This window comes from Hyperoodon ampullatus (genome assembly GCF_949752795.1).
Source record: "Hyperoodon ampullatus genome assembly, chromosome: 3".
Taxonomy (NCBI): domain Eukaryota; kingdom Metazoa; phylum Chordata; class Mammalia; order Artiodactyla; family Ziphiidae; genus Hyperoodon; species Hyperoodon ampullatus.
In genome coordinates, this window is record NC_136916.1 from 17,988,980 (window position 1) to 18,006,845 (window position 17,866).

General features: G+C 43.1%; 1 protein-coding gene and 1 pseudogene across 2 annotated transcripts in view; one reads left to right on the forward strand and one right to left on the reverse strand.

Annotated features, from left to right (window-relative positions):
- PARD3 (par-3 family cell polarity regulator) overlaps positions 1–17,866 on the reverse strand; it is a gene marked incomplete at its 5' end in the record, with an annotated part of 523,272 nt that overhangs the window by 403,655 nt on the left and 101,751 nt on the right. The gene's annotated exons all lie outside the window — the stretch shown is intronic.
- Positions 16,855–17,344, forward strand: LOC307050161 (deoxyuridine 5'-triphosphate nucleotidohydrolase, mitochondrial-like; annotated as a pseudogene). Its single transcript has one exon. The product of its transcript is annotated as a deoxyuridine 5'-triphosphate nucleotidohydrolase, mitochondrial-like (transcript).

Below are 17,866 nucleotides of genomic sequence, written 5' to 3' on the forward strand. Positions count from 1 at the left end.
AATGTGCTTGAAGCCAATGGTTTCGCTCTGAATCCCTGCAGGACAAACATTATTTCCCATAGATCACCACATTTCCTTGTAAAAGGATCTCACACCTTTTTATTTTTTTTTTATTTTTTATTTTTGCGGTACGCGGGCCTCTCACTGTTGTGGCCTCTCCCGTTGCAGAGCACAGGCTCCAGACGCGCAGGCTCAGATGCCATGGCTCACGGGCCCAGCCGCTCCGCGGCATGTGGGATCCTCCCGGACCGGGGCACAGACCCGCGTCCCCTGCATCGGCAGGCGGACTCTCAACCACTGCGCCACCAGGGAAGCCCTCTCACACCTTTTTAGAAGACAGTATCCACCCCCAGAAAACCAACCACCACTGGGGGGGATCCTGAACCCTGGATTCCAGGGTCCTTGGTTGAACCTCTGCTGTGACACTTTGCCCCGTCTGTACATCTGTACAGTGGTCTCAGCGCATCACCCTGCTCTCCGCCGATGAAGTCAACACAGTCAATACCTTGGACACGATATAAGGAATTTGAAACAACAGTATGAATGACCCAAGGACTGCAAGAAAAGGTGAGAGAGACAACAACGCAGAAGAAAGTAACAACAGGAAACCATCTGCAAGCTGAGGAGACCCCGGGCATTCTGGATCCGGTGGCAAACCAACCCAGAACCTGACTGCTATGGGGCCCACACTCCTCACCAAGAGTTTTATCTCTGAAATCAATGAAAATGCTGGAAATGTCTTAATGATCCAGAAGCTGGAAACTGCTCAGACAATAAAATCACTCTCACACACAAGAGACTCCATAGACCGTACAGTCTGTCTACACAGGCATGATAGCAAATGCAGAAAAGGCTACTGCTGGGACATTTAAACACAGTTCCTAGAACCTTGCGTACTAGCCTAAAAGAAAGGAAAATACAAACTCCCAAACTGGCCAAATTAGTGCTTATTGTAAAACAAATCTAATTAGACACTTAACATCAAAATTGCCAGAAACAAACACACACTTCATGTAAACAAACCATTAATAGGCTGTTGCTTTTTCTTTGGAAGAAGCACATTATTTATAAACTGCTGCCACCTTAAAACTGGCCTGATTCAATCCTGTCAGACAGTGAAACACACTTAGGCAAGTGGTAAATTAGGAGGGGGAAAAAAAAGTCACTTCACAAATTGTGACATCACTAAGTGTCATAAATGAATAAAACAGACTGTTGCACAAGACTGTATAAAGACAAGATCTTTATTCAATACTTTCACCAAGAAAGAAAGGCTGAATTAAACTTCCACATGTGATGAAACTGTAAGTTCACTTATCAGTTTCCCCTCATAAAATAACAGTAATGGAAAACCCCTCAAATTAGTGATCCAGAGTTCCTGGCGTCAAATATTCCCAGGGAGCCTTCAAAACCACAAGAGAGTCAGGAAATCTGAGCGCCAGCTTGCACGGGCGCTCCGGGAAGAGTGGCTGCTGTGCCCTAACCTGGCCGCCTTCCTGGAAGCTACCACCAGGTGACATCCCTGGGATATACGCCCCCTGATAAACAAGACACAACACGTGTGCAAAGAAATGGGTCTGACTGATGAGAATCTAACGAAAGCTGTCTCGGTCACAGGACTTGAAAGAAAAGAAGCTTTGCAAAGACACAACACCAATACTCCAAGCACTCTGGAACGCACTTCCACCCCGGGAATTTGCTCTTCGGAGGTAGCTGTCAGCTTCATTCCACTTCCTGGAGGATGAGCTCAGGGGCTGGACTCCAGATATTGCGGTCTCTGTACCATCAGTGCCAGGCGGGACACAGGTGCCAGGGTGAACAGAGCAGCAGATCGACTGGGGTGAAACCCTGCGAGAGGCGGGGCCGAGAAGCTGTGCAGAAAGAATGAAGCACAGAAAAGTGTCTTCAAGGGCGAAAGGGAGTCACCCGGCCAGAGGCTGCAGAGGAGGAAGAGGGAGGCGGGGCCACGGCCCCTCCTGCAGGGCAGCTCTGATCCCAGCAGGAGGGCTGCTGAGTTTCCACCCTCTTTCAAACTGAGAAAGCAAAGGCACAGGTTCTCATAGACCTGGAATAACGATCCTTGATTTGCAAACAAATAATACAGCTTCACAATGCCTTATCCACAATTCCAACATCAAATGGCTCCAGAAACAAACATGTTTTCGTTAAGTTTCTGAGAAGCACATTTGCTGGCAAAATCGAATCTGGACCGAGGCAAGCTTATTTATAATATGCATTTACTCGCATGTTGGTGAGAAGGCACGTGTCCCCGCAGAGCCGTCAATGATTGGACTACAGAGTTCTGCCTTCAGCATCGCAGGGGATGGTACATGTTCTGATCACCTTCCCTACTGCCTTTCTAAAATGGGAAAAAATCTGGACTCTAACATCTGGCCGTAGGGATTTCTGGCAAGGCATCGTGGCGGTCTCAGTGGTGTGCTGGCTCTCGAGAACTCACGGTTAAAGTGTCAGGAATTCTGCAAACCCACTGTTAACAAAGTCATCATTAAAATTTACTTATGCAAACTTACAATTAAATAAGTTCAGTTAAAATCAAAGGTAAGAAATAAATAAAAACTCACCCCTTCCTAATTACACTACTGCGTTTCACTGCACTCTGTGGTCTGAGGATATGCATGTCTCTCTCATCCACAGGGTGGAAATGTTACATAATGGTGTAAATGGTGTGTTCCCAACTCCACACTCACTGACAACGTCACACTGGTTCTTGAAATGGGCCGCGGTAGAGCATTCACACCACAGAAACCAACAAGCTCTACAAATCAGTGGGTTGTTGAACATTTACAGGCACATCTGTGCTTTAGGCTCTCCTGACACTCTGAAGACAAAGATGAACCATGAGTACCTCACGATGGTAGAGCTCAGAACGGGCTCCAGTGCACAACAGACAGCGTAGAAGGGGAATTTGAGAAACAGGTCTATGGAGCAGAAACTTCTGGAACCTCAGGGCCCCTTTCCCAGGGTTCTGTTAGCAATCAGAGAATAAGCCCTGCAGGCAGCCTCCTTGCTGGCCTCCTACCCCATTCCCAGGGCATTACTTAGAGGTCAGCTCCCAACTGCCAGCAGGCATCAGGGAGGGATTAACCATTTTATGCAATGTTAAGGCCCCAGGGCCTCAACCCGTGCCTTGCACATAGTAGGCACACAGTAAATATTTACTGAAGGAATGAATGAATCCTCCAAAGCACCTTGTGGTCCTATACACACTTTATTTCAAATCCCGTAAGGTAAGGAAAAGTGCCAAACAGACCATTTGCTAAACCTCTTCTAGTAGAAGAATTCATGAGGTGAAAAAACTGAGTACTCTATTATATTTATAAAGTTAGAAGTATATGAAATTTCCTTTACTTTCTGATTTAAGTAAGTAGTTTTGCTTGAGTCTGAAATCTAACTATTACTTGCAATATTGTTTCTATGAAAAAAACAACAGAGTTCCAAATAACTGATTTTAAAATGAGGTTTTAGAGCACAAATCCATTCCTAAGTTGGAGATAGAAGCCTAAATATATAGTCACCATAGCAACTTTTTCACAAGCTCTCATAGCCTTAATTTGAGATACAGGTAAAATTTTAAACAAAAAAAAATAACCACCATTCAAAACAATTAAATAATCAAAACATTCCATAAAGACATATTTACAATAATATAGAAAATGCAGGAGCCAATTTTTCAGGAGATAAAGTTAATGCTTCTTTCCTAATCTTAATACATTATTTATAAGGCACTCAGAAGGTTTCTTATTTGTTGCCTAAGAGAACCATCATCCTGTACATAACTGTGTGTAACTGATATTTCACACATGGTATCTGTATGAGAAACACAAATGCAAAGAGGAGGGAAGGATTTCCAATGCATATACACCTAACATTCTAAATGCTTCCTTCACAGAAATGGAAATTTAAACCTCCCCGATCTGTAGTACGAGACTCAAAAAGCCTTCCGCCCTAAGATCTAATCTACGTTCCTAAAGGAATAACAAAGTTCTCTTATTCTATAGATCCTCCACAGATGAAGTCTGGCCCCACGAGCAACCTCCAATTTGAATCTTGTGCAAACCCCCTGAAGCCCAAGACGGCACTCCCTCTCCTGCTGACAGCATAACCTCTGGCTCCTGAACCGAGGAAGCCACAGGTCTGTAACAGGACGATCCATCTTGCGTGGCAGGTGTTGGATCACAGGGAGGAGCGGCTCTGGGCAGGTCAGCTGCCTCACCTGCTGCTGTTTTTCAGAACCATCTCTGCACACAGCAGCTACAGGAAGCCCAGGACAAAGCATGTTCTTTAGCCCTGGTGCACCGCACTTTAAGAAAACCCACAATATATCTTTATCCCACAAATAGTGAATACTAAGTGCCACAGGGACCCACTCCATCCAGAAAAATATCCTTACAATAACTTTTAGGGACCTCCCTGGTGGTCCAGCAGTTAAGACTCCTGCTTCCAATGCAGGGGGCGCTGGTTCAATCCCTGGTCAGAGAACTAAGATCCCACATGCTGCAGACCTTCAAGATGGCAGAGGAGTAAGACATAGAGATCACCCTCCTCCCCACAGATACATCAGAAATACATCTACATGTGGAACAACTCCTACAGAACACCTACTGAATGCTGGCAGAAGACCTCAGACCTCCCAAAAGGCAAGAAACTCCCCACGTACCTGGGTAGGGAAAAGAAAAAAGAATAAACAGAGACAAAAGAATAGGGACGGGACCTGCACCAGTGGGAGGGAGCCGTGAAGGAGGAAAGGTTTCCACACACTAAGAAGCCCCTTCGTGGGCGGAGACTGCGGGTGGCAGAGGGGGGGAAGCTTCGGAGCCGCGGAGGAGAGCACAGCAACAGGGGTGCGGAGGGCAAAGCGGAGAGATTCCCGCACAGAGCATCGGTGCCGAACAGCACTCACCAGCCCGAGAGGTTTGTCTGCTCACCCGCTGGGGCGGGCGGGGCTGGGAGCTGAGGGTCAGGCTTCGGTAGGAGCGCAGGGAGAGGACTGGGGTTGGCGGCGTGAACACAGCCTGAAGGGGGCTAGTGCGCCACAGCTAGCCGGGAGGGCGTCCGGGAAAATGTCTGGAGCTACCGAACAGGCAAGAGACCATTGTTTCGGGGTGCACAAGGAGAGGGGATTCAGAGCGCCGACTAAAGGAGCTCCAGAGACGGGCGCGAGCCGCGGCTATCAGCGCGGACTCCAGAGACGGGCATGAGACGCTAAGGCTGCTGCTGCCTCCGTCAAGAAGCCCGTGTGCACGCACAGGTCACTGTCCACACCTCCCCTCCCGGGAGCGTGTGCAGCCCGCCACTGTCAGGGTCCCGTGATCCAGGGACAACTTCCCCGGGAGAACACAGGGCGCGCCCCAGGCTGGTGCAACGTCATGCCAGCCGCTGCAGCCGCAGGCTCGCCCCGCATCTGTACACCTCCCGTCCCCCGGCATGAGTGAGCCAGAGCCCCCGGATCAGCTGCTACTGTGACCCCGTCCTGTCTGAGCGAAGAAGAGATGCCCTCAGGCGACCTAAACACAGAGACGGGGCCAAATCCAAAGCTGAACCCCAGGAGCTGTGCGAACAAAGAAAGGGAAATCTCTCCCAGCAGCCTCAGGAGCAGCAGACTAGATCCCCACAATCAACTTGATGTACCCTGCATCTGTGGAATACCTGAATAGACAACGAATCACCCCAATATTGAGGTGGTGGACTTTGGGAGCAACGGTAGACTTGGGATTTGCTTTCTGCATCTAATTTGTTTCTGGTTTTATGTTTACCTTAGTTTAGTATTTAGAGTTTATTATCATTGGTAGAATTGTTTATTGATTTGGTTGCTCTCTTCCTTTTTTTTATATATATAGATAAATATTTTTTTCCTTTTTCTCTTTTTGTAAGTGTGTATGTGTATGCTTCTTTGTGTTATTTTGTCTGTATAGCTTTACTTTTACCATTTGTCCTAGGGTTCTGTCTCTCCTTTTTTTCTTTTTTCTAAGTATAGTTCTTAGCGCTTATTATCATTGGTGGATTTGTTTTTTGGTTTGGCTGCTTTCTTCCTTCTTTCTTTCTTTTTTTTTTTTTTTTTTTTTTATTACTTTTTATTTTTTAATTTTTAATAATTTTTTTATTTTAATAAATTTTTCTTTCTTTCTTTCTTTCTTTCTTTCTTTCTTTCCCTCTTTTCTTCTGAGCCATGTGACTGACAGGGTCTTGGTGCTCCGGCCTGGTGTCAGGCCTGAGCCTCTGAGGTGGGAGAGCCGAGTTAGGGACATTGGTCCACCAGAGACCTCCCAGCCCCATGTAATATCAATCGGTGAGAGCTCTCCCAGAGGTCTCTGTCTCAACACTAAGACCCAGGTCCACCCACGGACCAGCAAGCTCCAGTGCTGGACACCCCATGACAAGCAACAAGCAAGACAGGAACACAACCCCATCCGTTAGAAGAGAGGTTGCCTAAACCATAATAAGGTCACAGACACCCCAAAACACACCACCGGACGTGGTCCTGCCCACCAGAAAGACAAGATCCAGCATCACCCACCAGAACACAGGCACCAGTCCACTCCACCAGGAAGCCTACACAACCCACTGAACCAACCTTACCCACTGGGGACAGACACCAAAAATAACGGGAACTACAAAACTGCAGCCTGCTAAAAGGAGACCCCAAACACAGTAAGTTAAGCAAAATGAGAAGACAGAGAAATACACTGCAGATTAAGGATCAAGGTAAAAACCCACCAGACCAAACAAATGAAGAGGAAATAGGCAGTCTACGTGAAAAATAGCTCAGAGTAATGATAGTAAAGATAATCCAAAATCTTAGAAATAGAATGGAGAAAATACAAGAAACGTTTAACAAGGACCTAGAAGAACTAAAGAGCAAACAAACGATGAACAACACAATAAGTGAAATTAAAAATTCTCTAGAAGGAATCAATAGCAGAATAACTGAGGCAGAAGAACGGATAAGAGACCTGGAAGGTAAAATAGTGGAAATAACTACCACAGAGCAGAATAAAGAAAAAAGAATGAAAAGAATGAAGGACAGTCTCAGAGAACTCTGGGGCAACATTAAATGCATCAACATTCGAATTATAGGGGTCCCAGAAAAAGAAGAGAAAAAGAAAGGGACTGAGAAAATATTTGAAGAGATTATAGTTGAAAACTTCCCTAACATGGGAAAGGAAAGAGTCAATCAGTCCGGGAAGCACAGAGAGTCCCATACAGGATAAATCCAAGGAGAAACACGGCAAGACACACATTAATCAAACTATCAAAAATTAAATACAAATAAAAAATATTAAACAGCAAGGGAAAAATAACAAATAACATACCAGGGAATCCCCATAAGGTTAACAGCTGACCTTTCATCAGAAACTCTGCAAGCCAGAAGGGAGTGGCAGGACATATTTAAAGTGATGAAAGGGAAAAACCTACAACCATGATTACTCTAGCCAGCAAGGATCTCATTCAGATTCGACAGAGAAATTAAAACTTTTACAGACAAGCAAAAGCTAAGAGAATTCAGCTCCACCAAACCAGCTTTACAACAAATGCTAAAGGAACCTCTCTAGGCAGGAAACACAAGAGAAGGAAAAGACTTACAATAATAAACCCAAAACAGTTAAGAAAATGGTAACGGGAACATACATATCGATAACTACCTTAAATGTAAATGGATTAAATGCTCCCACCAAAAGACATAGACTGGCTGAATGGATACAAAAACAAGACCCATATATATGCTGTCTACAAGAGACCCACTTCAGGCCTAGGGACACATATAGACTGAAAGTGAGGGGATGGAAAAAGATATTCCACACAAACGGAAATCAAAAGAAAGCTGGATAAGCAATTCTCATCTGAAACAAAATAGACTTTAAAACAAAGACTATTACAAGAGACAAAAAAGGATACTACCTAATGATCAAGGAATCAACCCAAGAAGAAGATATAACAATTGTAAATATTTATGCACCCAACACAGGAGCACCTCAATACATAAGGCAAATGCTAACAGCCATAAAAGGGGAAATTGACAGTAACACAATCATAGTAGGGGACTTTAACACCCCACTTTCACCAATGGACAGATCAACCAAAATGAAAATAAATAAGGAAACACAAGCTTTACATGATACATTAAACAAGATGGACTTAGTTGATATTTATAGGACATTCCATCCAAAAACAACAGGATACACTTTCTTCTCAAGTGCTCATGGAAAATTCTCCAGGATACATCATATCTTGGGTCACAAATCAAGCCCTGGTAAATTTAATAAAATTGAAATCATATCAAGTATCTTTTCCGACCACAACGCTATGAGACTAGATATCAATTACAGGAAAAAAATCTGTAAAAAACACAAACAGGGCTTCCCTGGTGGTGCAGTGGTTGAGAGTCTGCCTGCTGATGTAGGGGACACGGGTTCATGCCCTGGTCCGGGAGGATCCCACATGCCACGGAGCGGCTGGGCCCGTGAGCCATGGCCACTGGGCCTGCGCGTCCGGAGCCTGTGCTCCGCAGCGGGAGAGGCCACAGCAGTGAGAGGCCCGCGTACCGCAAAAAAAAACCCAAAACGTAAAACAGATAGCTAGTGGGAAGCAGCCACATAGCACAAGGAGATCAGCTCAGTGTTTTGTGACCACCTGGAGGGGTGGGATAGGGAGGGTGGGAGGGAGACGCAAGAGGAAGGAGATATGGGGATATATGTTTATGTATAGCTGATTCACTTTGTTATACAGCAGAAACTGACACAACAATGTAAAGCAATTATACTCTAATAAAGATGTTAGAAAAAAAACGCCCAAAAAATGTAAGGTCCCTCATGCCTCACAGCCAAAATATAATAATAATAATAATAAATTTAAATAAATTGGTATGAAATGAATGAAATGTAACAGAAAAGAATAGAAAATATCAATGTATATTTTAAGTAGGAAGGCTGTTTACAGATTTACATATTTGTTCACTGGGCCACCAAGTCAAATGCACCTCTTCCTGTAGAGTGTTTGTCCCAGGGACATTGACAGGTGTGGAGACACTTCTGGTTGTCACAACTGGGGGAGGGTGCTATTGACACTAGCTGGTACAGGTCAGGGAAAACCACTAAACCTCCTACAACGCTCAGGACAGTCCCACGCAACCAAGAACAATCCAGCCCCAAATGTCTCCAGTGCCAACACTGGAGACAGCCACAAGTTTCAAGACCACTAACTGACCTTGTAGTTCACGCCATCTGACGGTCACTCCTACAGGGCCCAAGTATGCACCGCTGTAAGCGGAATCTGCTAATACTTAAGAAGTATATGTAGGGCTTCCCTGGTGTCACAGTGATTAAGAATCTGCCTGCCAATGTAGGGGGCACGGGTTCGAGCCCTGGTCTGGGAAGATCCCACATGCCACGGAGCAACTAAACCCATGTGCCACAACTACTGAGCCTGTGCTCTAGAGTCTGTGAGCCACAACTACTGAGCTCACCAGCCACAACTACTGAAGCCTGTGCGCCTAGAGCCCATGCTCCGCAACAAGAGAAGCCACCGCAATGAGAAGCCCGCGTACCACAATGAACAGTAGCCCCTGCTCGCCGCAACTAGAGAAAGCCCGCGCACGGCAACAAAGACCCAACACAGCCAAAAATAAATAAATAAATTTATTTTTTAAAAAAAAAGAAGTAAATGTAACCGTAGCCTCTCAATGGACACAGTTAAAACTTGGTTCCAATTTTTTTTCCTATAATAAAAATGACGGATGCTCGCTGCAGAGAGTTGTGAAACTGAAAGAGAATAAAGGATTTTGTGACAAATGAATAAAAAGATAGAGCAAGGCAGGACAGTCTCATAATTTGTAAACCCTTTACCAGAAAGTAATAAATTCCTATGCTCTACACGTTGTGAAGAAGCCACTGGTTTCAGGTTTTGCTTTTTTTGGTTTAAACTTCACAATTTTTCACACAAGAACTTTAACAATAAGACGGCTCTCACATCATCAGAAACCACCAGAGTAAGTTACTAGAGTTGACTAAAAAATCCTAAAACAGAAGATGGTGAGAAAGGGAGAACCAGAAAGAGAAAAATAAAGGAGAGACAAGATTAAGCCAGGAAAACACAAGCAGAAACCTACTTCCTATTCACCGCTTGTGCTTTTCAAACCACAATGCAAGTTGGAGTGTTTTGGGTTTGAAACTGCTAAATTTTGTGCCTGCAGACAGAGGCACTGCCATGGAAAAGCACAGCCTGGTGAAGGATTGAACTCAGACAAGCTCCTCTTTGCTTTTCAAACTGCTAAGAAAGAGACCAAGCAACAGAACAACAACAAACTGTAAAGTTCTAAGTTAAGGATTTTGCTTAAAATATTTTTTAATCACAGTCTAATATATTTTCATCATTATATTTAAAAGAAACCTAATTACGTTCACAAGGAAAGTGGATGTGCTTGCTGTCACTAATGAGATCTCAGGGCATGAGAATTATTTCAGAAGCAGCAGCTACTATCCAAGGGTGCATTTTTTTCATCATTTGCATTAAGCAGAAATTTTATCAGAAGGCCAATTAATAGTCAATGTAATAGCTTTTCAGAAGGAGTACTAAATTAAGTGTGTCAACACCATACACTCAGTGCCTGCCCCTGTCTTGTACTCATCAAGAAAACTGCATGAGTGAAGCTTCATTCTCACAGATGATGGCCAATCAATGGCAACTCATGACAATACTCAAGACGATTCCAGTTGTTTTAAACATCTGGTAGAAATAATGCCGTGAAAAGGAGCCTAGTCCCTGCAGATTTTTCACAAGGAAGCAAAAAAAAAAAAAAAAAAAAAAAAAAAAGAAAAAAGAAAAATTTAAGCTCACAGTCTAATATTGTTTTAAATTCTGCATCTATTTTTATATTCTGAAAAAAATCCCATGTTTTAATGAACTAGATCCATCAGAAACATATACAGAGTCTGTATCAAAGGAAAATGACTTTTCTTAAACCACTTTCATTAAAATTAAGCCAATATTATATACTCATATAATATTACATACTCATATATTATGTATAATCTTAAAGGCTATCAAAATCCTCAAAATTCTACATCATTCTAGCTCTAAAATAACTATGTAATTCCAGCTTTAAATTTCTACAATAATCCAAAACAATTCAGATTTGACCACTTACAAAAAATGGGACTAGATGATAAGTTTGAAGTGATTTAAATGTTATCCATGCAGGTGGCCAAAAAGAAAAAGTTATATCATTTATTGGTTCAAAATAATACCTGCCCTTATAATGCCCTAACCCAGAGGTACTCAAAGTGTGATCCCTGGCCAGGAGCATCATCACCACGTGGGAACTCAGTAGAAATGCGAATACTCAGGCCCCACCCAGACTTGCTGAATCAGAAACTCTGGGGCTGGGGGCTAGAAATCTGTTTTCCCAAACCCTCCAGGCAACTCTAATCCAAAGTCAAGTTGGCAAAGCGCTGCCCTAACCTGCAGGTGACAAGAACAAAGACGAGCTAGAGTGTTAAGACGTCCTGTGCTAAGCGACATCCACGACTTAGCTCATTTAACCCTTATGATGATTTCATGATGCAGGAACTCGTATTCTCATTACGCTGGAGCAGCTCTGGCTCAGTCATGTTAAGCACTAAACCGAGACTCTACAAAGCTGTGTGAAGCCAAAGTTTACTGTTAACCACTATTACCCACAGCACGCAAGGAGTGTGTCCCTCCCTTTCTGCTCTCACAGTACAAGTTCATCCACTCAGTAACTCACATAAGCTTTGTGGAAATGGACAGCTTCCCTCAGGATGTAATTTCAGTCTTCTATCAAACATAGAAAGCCCCACATGTGTTGACACTACCCTCCTCAAAAAATAGGCAGGGTGTGAATTTCAGATGACCACTGGAGTCCTCTTTCATCAGTTCAAATTTTTATTAATTGCTTGACTAAAGAATAACCTAGGGACTTCCATGGTGGTCCAGTGGGTAAGACTCGAGCTCCCAATGCAGGGGGCCTGGGTTCAACCCCTGGTTGGGGAACTAGTTCCTGCATGCATGCTGCAACTAAGAGTTCGCATGCCACAACTAAGAAGTCTGCATGCCACAACTAAAGATCCCACATGTGGCAACTAAGACCCGGCACAGCCGAAATATATAATTTTTTTTTTTTAACAAGTAACTTATGTGTAGCCCATCTCGCAATGTGATCTTCGCAATGTGATCTCCTGTTACTGAATCAAGGCCAAGTTTCCACAACTGGCTCATCTCTGAAAATCTCAACTGCCCCAATCTAAAGGGATGAGGTGAGAGACAGAAGGTAACAGGCACTCCAGGAGTAGAGCTTTCAAAGTGGCCTGAGGCCCCTTAGACTCATGGGACGGGCCAAACACCACCATTGCTGGAAAGCACTTGTCAACAGAGAGAAACATGTGGACAAGATCTCAGTGAGAATCTAGCAACGTGGACGTTGAGAGGGAAAACACTGATAACAGTTCTATCAAAAATTCATAGCAACACCCTTAACTATACACAAGAGATGCATTAAATAAATCACTGTACATCCAAGGTATTTTAAACCAATATAGCTATTAAAAAATATATTCACAGGCATGGAAAGAACAAATGACACACCCCAAAATATTAACATATTGTAGTAAACATCTGATATTGTAGAATTACAGGAGACACATTTTCTACTTTGTACTCCTTTGTTTTTCAATGCCTTACACTATAAGCACATTTTTTTTTTTTTTTTTTTTTTTTTGCGGTACGCAGGCCTCTCACTGTTGTGGCCTCTCCCGTTGCAGAGCACAGGCTCCGGACGCGCAGGCTCAGCGGCCATGGCTCACGGGCCCAGCCGCTCCACGGCATGTGGGATCTTCCCGGACCGGGGCACGAACCCGTGTCCCCTGCATCGGCAGGCGGACTCTCAACCACTGCGCCACCAGGGAAGCCCTATAAGCACATTTTAATGTAAAATATATATTTATGATAAAATGAAATTAGAAAAAAATACCATAAATTACTTGTTCTATACCTCTAGAACCTACTGAATTTTCAACATATATTGATAGTAAAGTAATAATGAAAAATTGTTTTAAATTTTGAAGTTAACACTTTATATTACTGACTAAAACGCTGAATATACCAGATGAATACACTTTTGTACAAAGAAAAAAAATAAATACTTTGCAGATCAGAGCAATTACCAATACTCATTTTATCAATAAGTTTCAGGATTCCACTGGGAATAAATACATAGCTTTAATTTTCACTGTATTAACCAAGTGGTGTTCCTCTTCTTTCATATTGTTTTAGACATTTAATGTATTCTTTTGGTTCAACACAATGAATGAGCACATTAGAATTTAAGACCATCATGCAGAAGGACCCCTGACAGATAGATAAAACACTTAGTACTGCCGGAACACAAATGAAATTATCTGAAAAGGCAAGAAATTACTAGCCTGCTGTCTAGTTTTCAAACACACAAAAGGAAGAAATGTTTTTAAATTTTTTAACTTATTCCATAAGTTATTTTTCTGAAATTTAGTTATTCAATATTTGATAATAAGAACACAAATTTTGGGGCTTCCCTGGTGGCGCAGTGGTTGAGAGTCCGCCTGCCAATGCAGGGGACACGGATTCATGCCCTGGTCTGGGAAGATTCCACATGCCGCGGAGCGGCTGGGCCCGTGAGCCATGGCCGCTGAGCCTGCGCATCCGGAGCCTGTGCTCTGCAACGGGAGAGGCCACGGCAGTGAGAGGCCCACGTACCACAAAAAAAAAAAACACACAAATTTTCCGAGTCTACAACGGCAAATGAAACTTTCAAATCTTTGCGCAAATTTATAGAATGGGTAACATTACTGAACTGCTCATCAAACAGTTAGGGGGACACCCTCACCATCAGCCAGTTCCCATCCGCAGATCAATTCAATGAACATTAGGAATTTACAGTAATTTACAAGAGGAAATATGAAGAAACAAGATTACTTCCTCTGCTTAGTTTCTTTATTTTCATACAGCCATTTAAAAATAGAACAGAAGGGGTTTCAAAGACAGATACACAGCATTTTTTACCAAACATTTTAAGCAGAAACAACATAAATAATCTGCTAGAATTATGCCACATCATTTTTCCCTTTGGAAGATAAATGTTACACATGCCACGCGTATTAAATAATTATGACTGGAGATAATCACGGCACACATAAAACGTATGCATCACTGCCAAGAATTCACCTAGAGCTTTATTACACTGAGACACATAGCTTTTAAGCTCTGTAAGGAACTCACATGTTTAGCTCTTAATATTACCTAGAAATGCTCATCAAGATTAGGGAGGGGACGCGAAGCACTCGGGTGAGTTTGCAATCGGATGGATTTACTACAGGGAGCTGTCTTATTCCCACTGCATAACCTGACACCTGTTGCTCAAGTGGCAACTCAAATTAAAATACTGCTTAATGGTGAGAGAAAAAATACACTGTGTGGACAGGAAAAACATATTTCAGGCAATGACTATGCTTAAAATGGCTAATTAACCAGCAAACTTTGATCATCATTTCCATTAACTACTGAAAAGTTAGCCTACATTAAACAAAAACTTTCCCAAGACTCGATAAATGTGGCTGTGCTTCGGTGGGCTCTAAAAGCTAATGAGATGGTGACAAGAGTTACACAACGGGGTCAGCGTCCTGGGACAGCTCAGTCTCTAGTGATCAAGCACAAAGTCTCCCCATCTGATGTTTTAGGTTCTACCAGTTAGCCAGCCTGTTCTTTAAAAACCTATTTGAAAGCAGTAACATCGATTAACCCTGGAAACAGTTTTCTATAAGTCAAAACAATCTCTTCCTCTCTTCCTTTCATTTTTAAATCTCATTTCCTACAGAAGTTTCTCCAATGTTTTAAACAGCATGAAATTCACTACCCAAATAGCATTAAAATCTAACCTTAAGCATAGTGGTTTATGAAAAATCCTCCTCAACGCTCCAGCCTTCCAAACAGGAAGTGTCATTCTTCTCTTTGGTTTGAAGACCAAGAACTAAAGAGTCATAGAAGAGGCACCTTTGATTGGCTTTATTTTTGTAAATACTTTGAACAGGATTGCCTCCTAAGTTTTTCTTTGGTCTCTACCACATCCCAAGTCCTATTTCCAGTTCATCACTCTCAGAAGTTAGGTCATCGGAAATAGTCAGGTCTCAATTATTGGGAACAGAATGATCCAGGCATATCCATTATTGGACCTTCCATCCGCTGAGTCCAACCAACCAAACTACCCAAGCATCGATAAAGAGGATGGGCAGGAGCTGGAAAACTGAACTGCAACCATCAGATAGCTCTCATCTCAAAAGTTCCATTTTTTAATGTTTAGCCAATATCTTCTAACAATAGAAACTTCAAGCCAATGTTTTTTCCATACATTAATTGTGATATCTTTTAAAATCCAGTATCTTGGAAACTGCTGCAATAGTGCCAATTCCCACATAAGAAACTCTGAACTAGAAGCCCTGTTGGGATGCGCTATGGATTTGTCTCAAGAGAACTCTGATGGTTCCCTCTGACTTGGAGCATTTGACCACAAAGCCTTATTTAAATAAGACAACAAAGGTAACTTTCAATAATTTTCTCTTCTGAAGGTCTTAAGATTTTATGATGTACCTCATAAAGTTGAAAAGAAATAAAACATAGCCCCCTGCCTTCACTTTGTAGAGGCAGAATCTCTTCTGTTTTTGAATCCACAATATCAAGTAAGACCAGTACGTGTAAGTTTTGTTGTTGAAGTTGGTTCTCGGAATTGTGTCGGAATCCAGCCCATCCCTGCTTCCCATTGATGCAGCTCTGCTTTTTCACTACGTTGGCTGCCATTTTAGCAACAGAACATTTATAGTATCTCCTAAAATACACTGAATTTACACACTGGCTAGAGTTGGACTTAGAAGGGTTTTGTTATTTTAAAAGATATCCCACGATCCTCAAACAGGAATAAATTTCATTGAAACACTAGAGTTACAAATTTTATCTCAAAAAGTGAACTTCATTGTGTATCTATCTTTGGATAGGTCATGCTCTTCCACTCATCCCCTCCATGTGGGAAGCTGCTGTGGTTCTCTGACCTCTCTGTGAGAAGGTCCTAGCGTCAGAGACTGGACAGCGCAAGCATCTGAGCCAGCACACGCTTCTGCTTCTTCTGGATGACCATGTCCAGACAGCTCAAGGAGGGGTACCATCCGCCAGACAGAGGTCCACTCCCGTCAGGGAGAATCACCCCGTTTTCAGTCAGCATTGCCAATGACCTAATAATAAGGCAAGAACTTTGCTGGACTTTCTCACATCTAAGCCAACTTAGTTAAAAGGAAATCCCACAAGTTGTGTGAAATGAGTCATGATTCATTTGTTGATTCCTTAACAAAAAGCTGGAGCACATGGAAGTGCTATGGCTGGATGCACAGATGCACATCCAGGAAGATATGGTCCCTTCACGCCACCATGTGACATGAACATCACTGCTGAATGCTCTCCATCTTTATGTATTGAACCAGAGAGAAACTGAATCTTTCCCTTAAAAAAAAAAAAAAATATATATATATATATATGTATATATTACAGTGCAACATAAAACATTTCAAGGAAATCACGTTCGCAGAGGCTTAAGAAAAACAAGTGTCCCAACTTGGGGCTTACATATTTTACAATCATTCCATATTTAGAGATAATTAGGATTTTCTTCCAACTCAGATATGAGAAAATGTTGCTTTGCTCTTTTAACTCTAAGTTAAAAAACAGAAGTTTAGTGCGCTGGTCTCACCCTGCTCGCTCTCTCTTGTCCCCCCGCTCCCTCTTGGGCTCACGTTCTGCCCTGCCATGCCCTTCTCTCAAGAGGCACAAGTCATCTCCCCCAGCAAGTGGGCCCGGCCTGCGGGGGAGGGCGACATGCAGCTCCACCTTGTCCGGCTCTCGGAGCACACCATCACCTGGACCAAGGGGTATGCACGTGCCGTGGGCTATGACCTGTACAGCACCTATGATTACATACTACCACCTATGGAGAAAGCCCTTGTGAAAACCGACATTCAGATAGCTCTTCCTTCTGGGTGCTATGGGAGAGAAGCTCCACATTCTGGTTTGGCTGCAAAATACTTCATAGATGTAGGGGCTGGTGTCATAGATGAAGATTACAGAGGAAATGTTGGTGTTCTACTGTTTAATTTTGGCAAAGTCTGAAGTCAAAAAGGGTGATGGAATTGCACAGCTCATTTGTGAACGGATTTTTTACCCAGAAATAGAAAAAGTTCAAGTTTTAGATGATGCTGAAAGGGGTTCAGGAGGTTTTGGTTCCACTGAAAATAATTAAAACTTTATGCCAAGAAAAGACATTTTAACTCTTGCATACGACTGATGTAAAGCTTTAAGGGAACTTCAGTAAATGGACTGAGAAAGCCTTTAAGGTGTCAAAATAACCATTATTAGAATGTAACGGGAAAACCTACTGAAATGTTACGTCAGTGCTGACTGAAGTGACCATACCCTTACATAAAGCAGCGCTTCACACACCTGATGCTCCATAAACGATGCGACATAATCCAACAAGACAGTGACACTTGGGAGGTACTGTCATCAGACTTCACCACGTGCTAGCGAGGACTTCGGAGAATGGCAGCAAATCACCACTAATCAACCCTCCTGTCCTTCTCAGCAGCCAGGTTCAGAGCTGGGAAGTAACTCACCACAAGCCACAGTGGTCGCCAGACAGGGTTCCTGGGTCAGAACCCGCACAGACGCGGTTGACAAGGGAACCCCAGGCCTCCTCTCCGGTCCCCTGAACCCAAGTCCCCAGAGCAGATCCCCAGGGGCCACACAGGAAAACAGTGTGGGG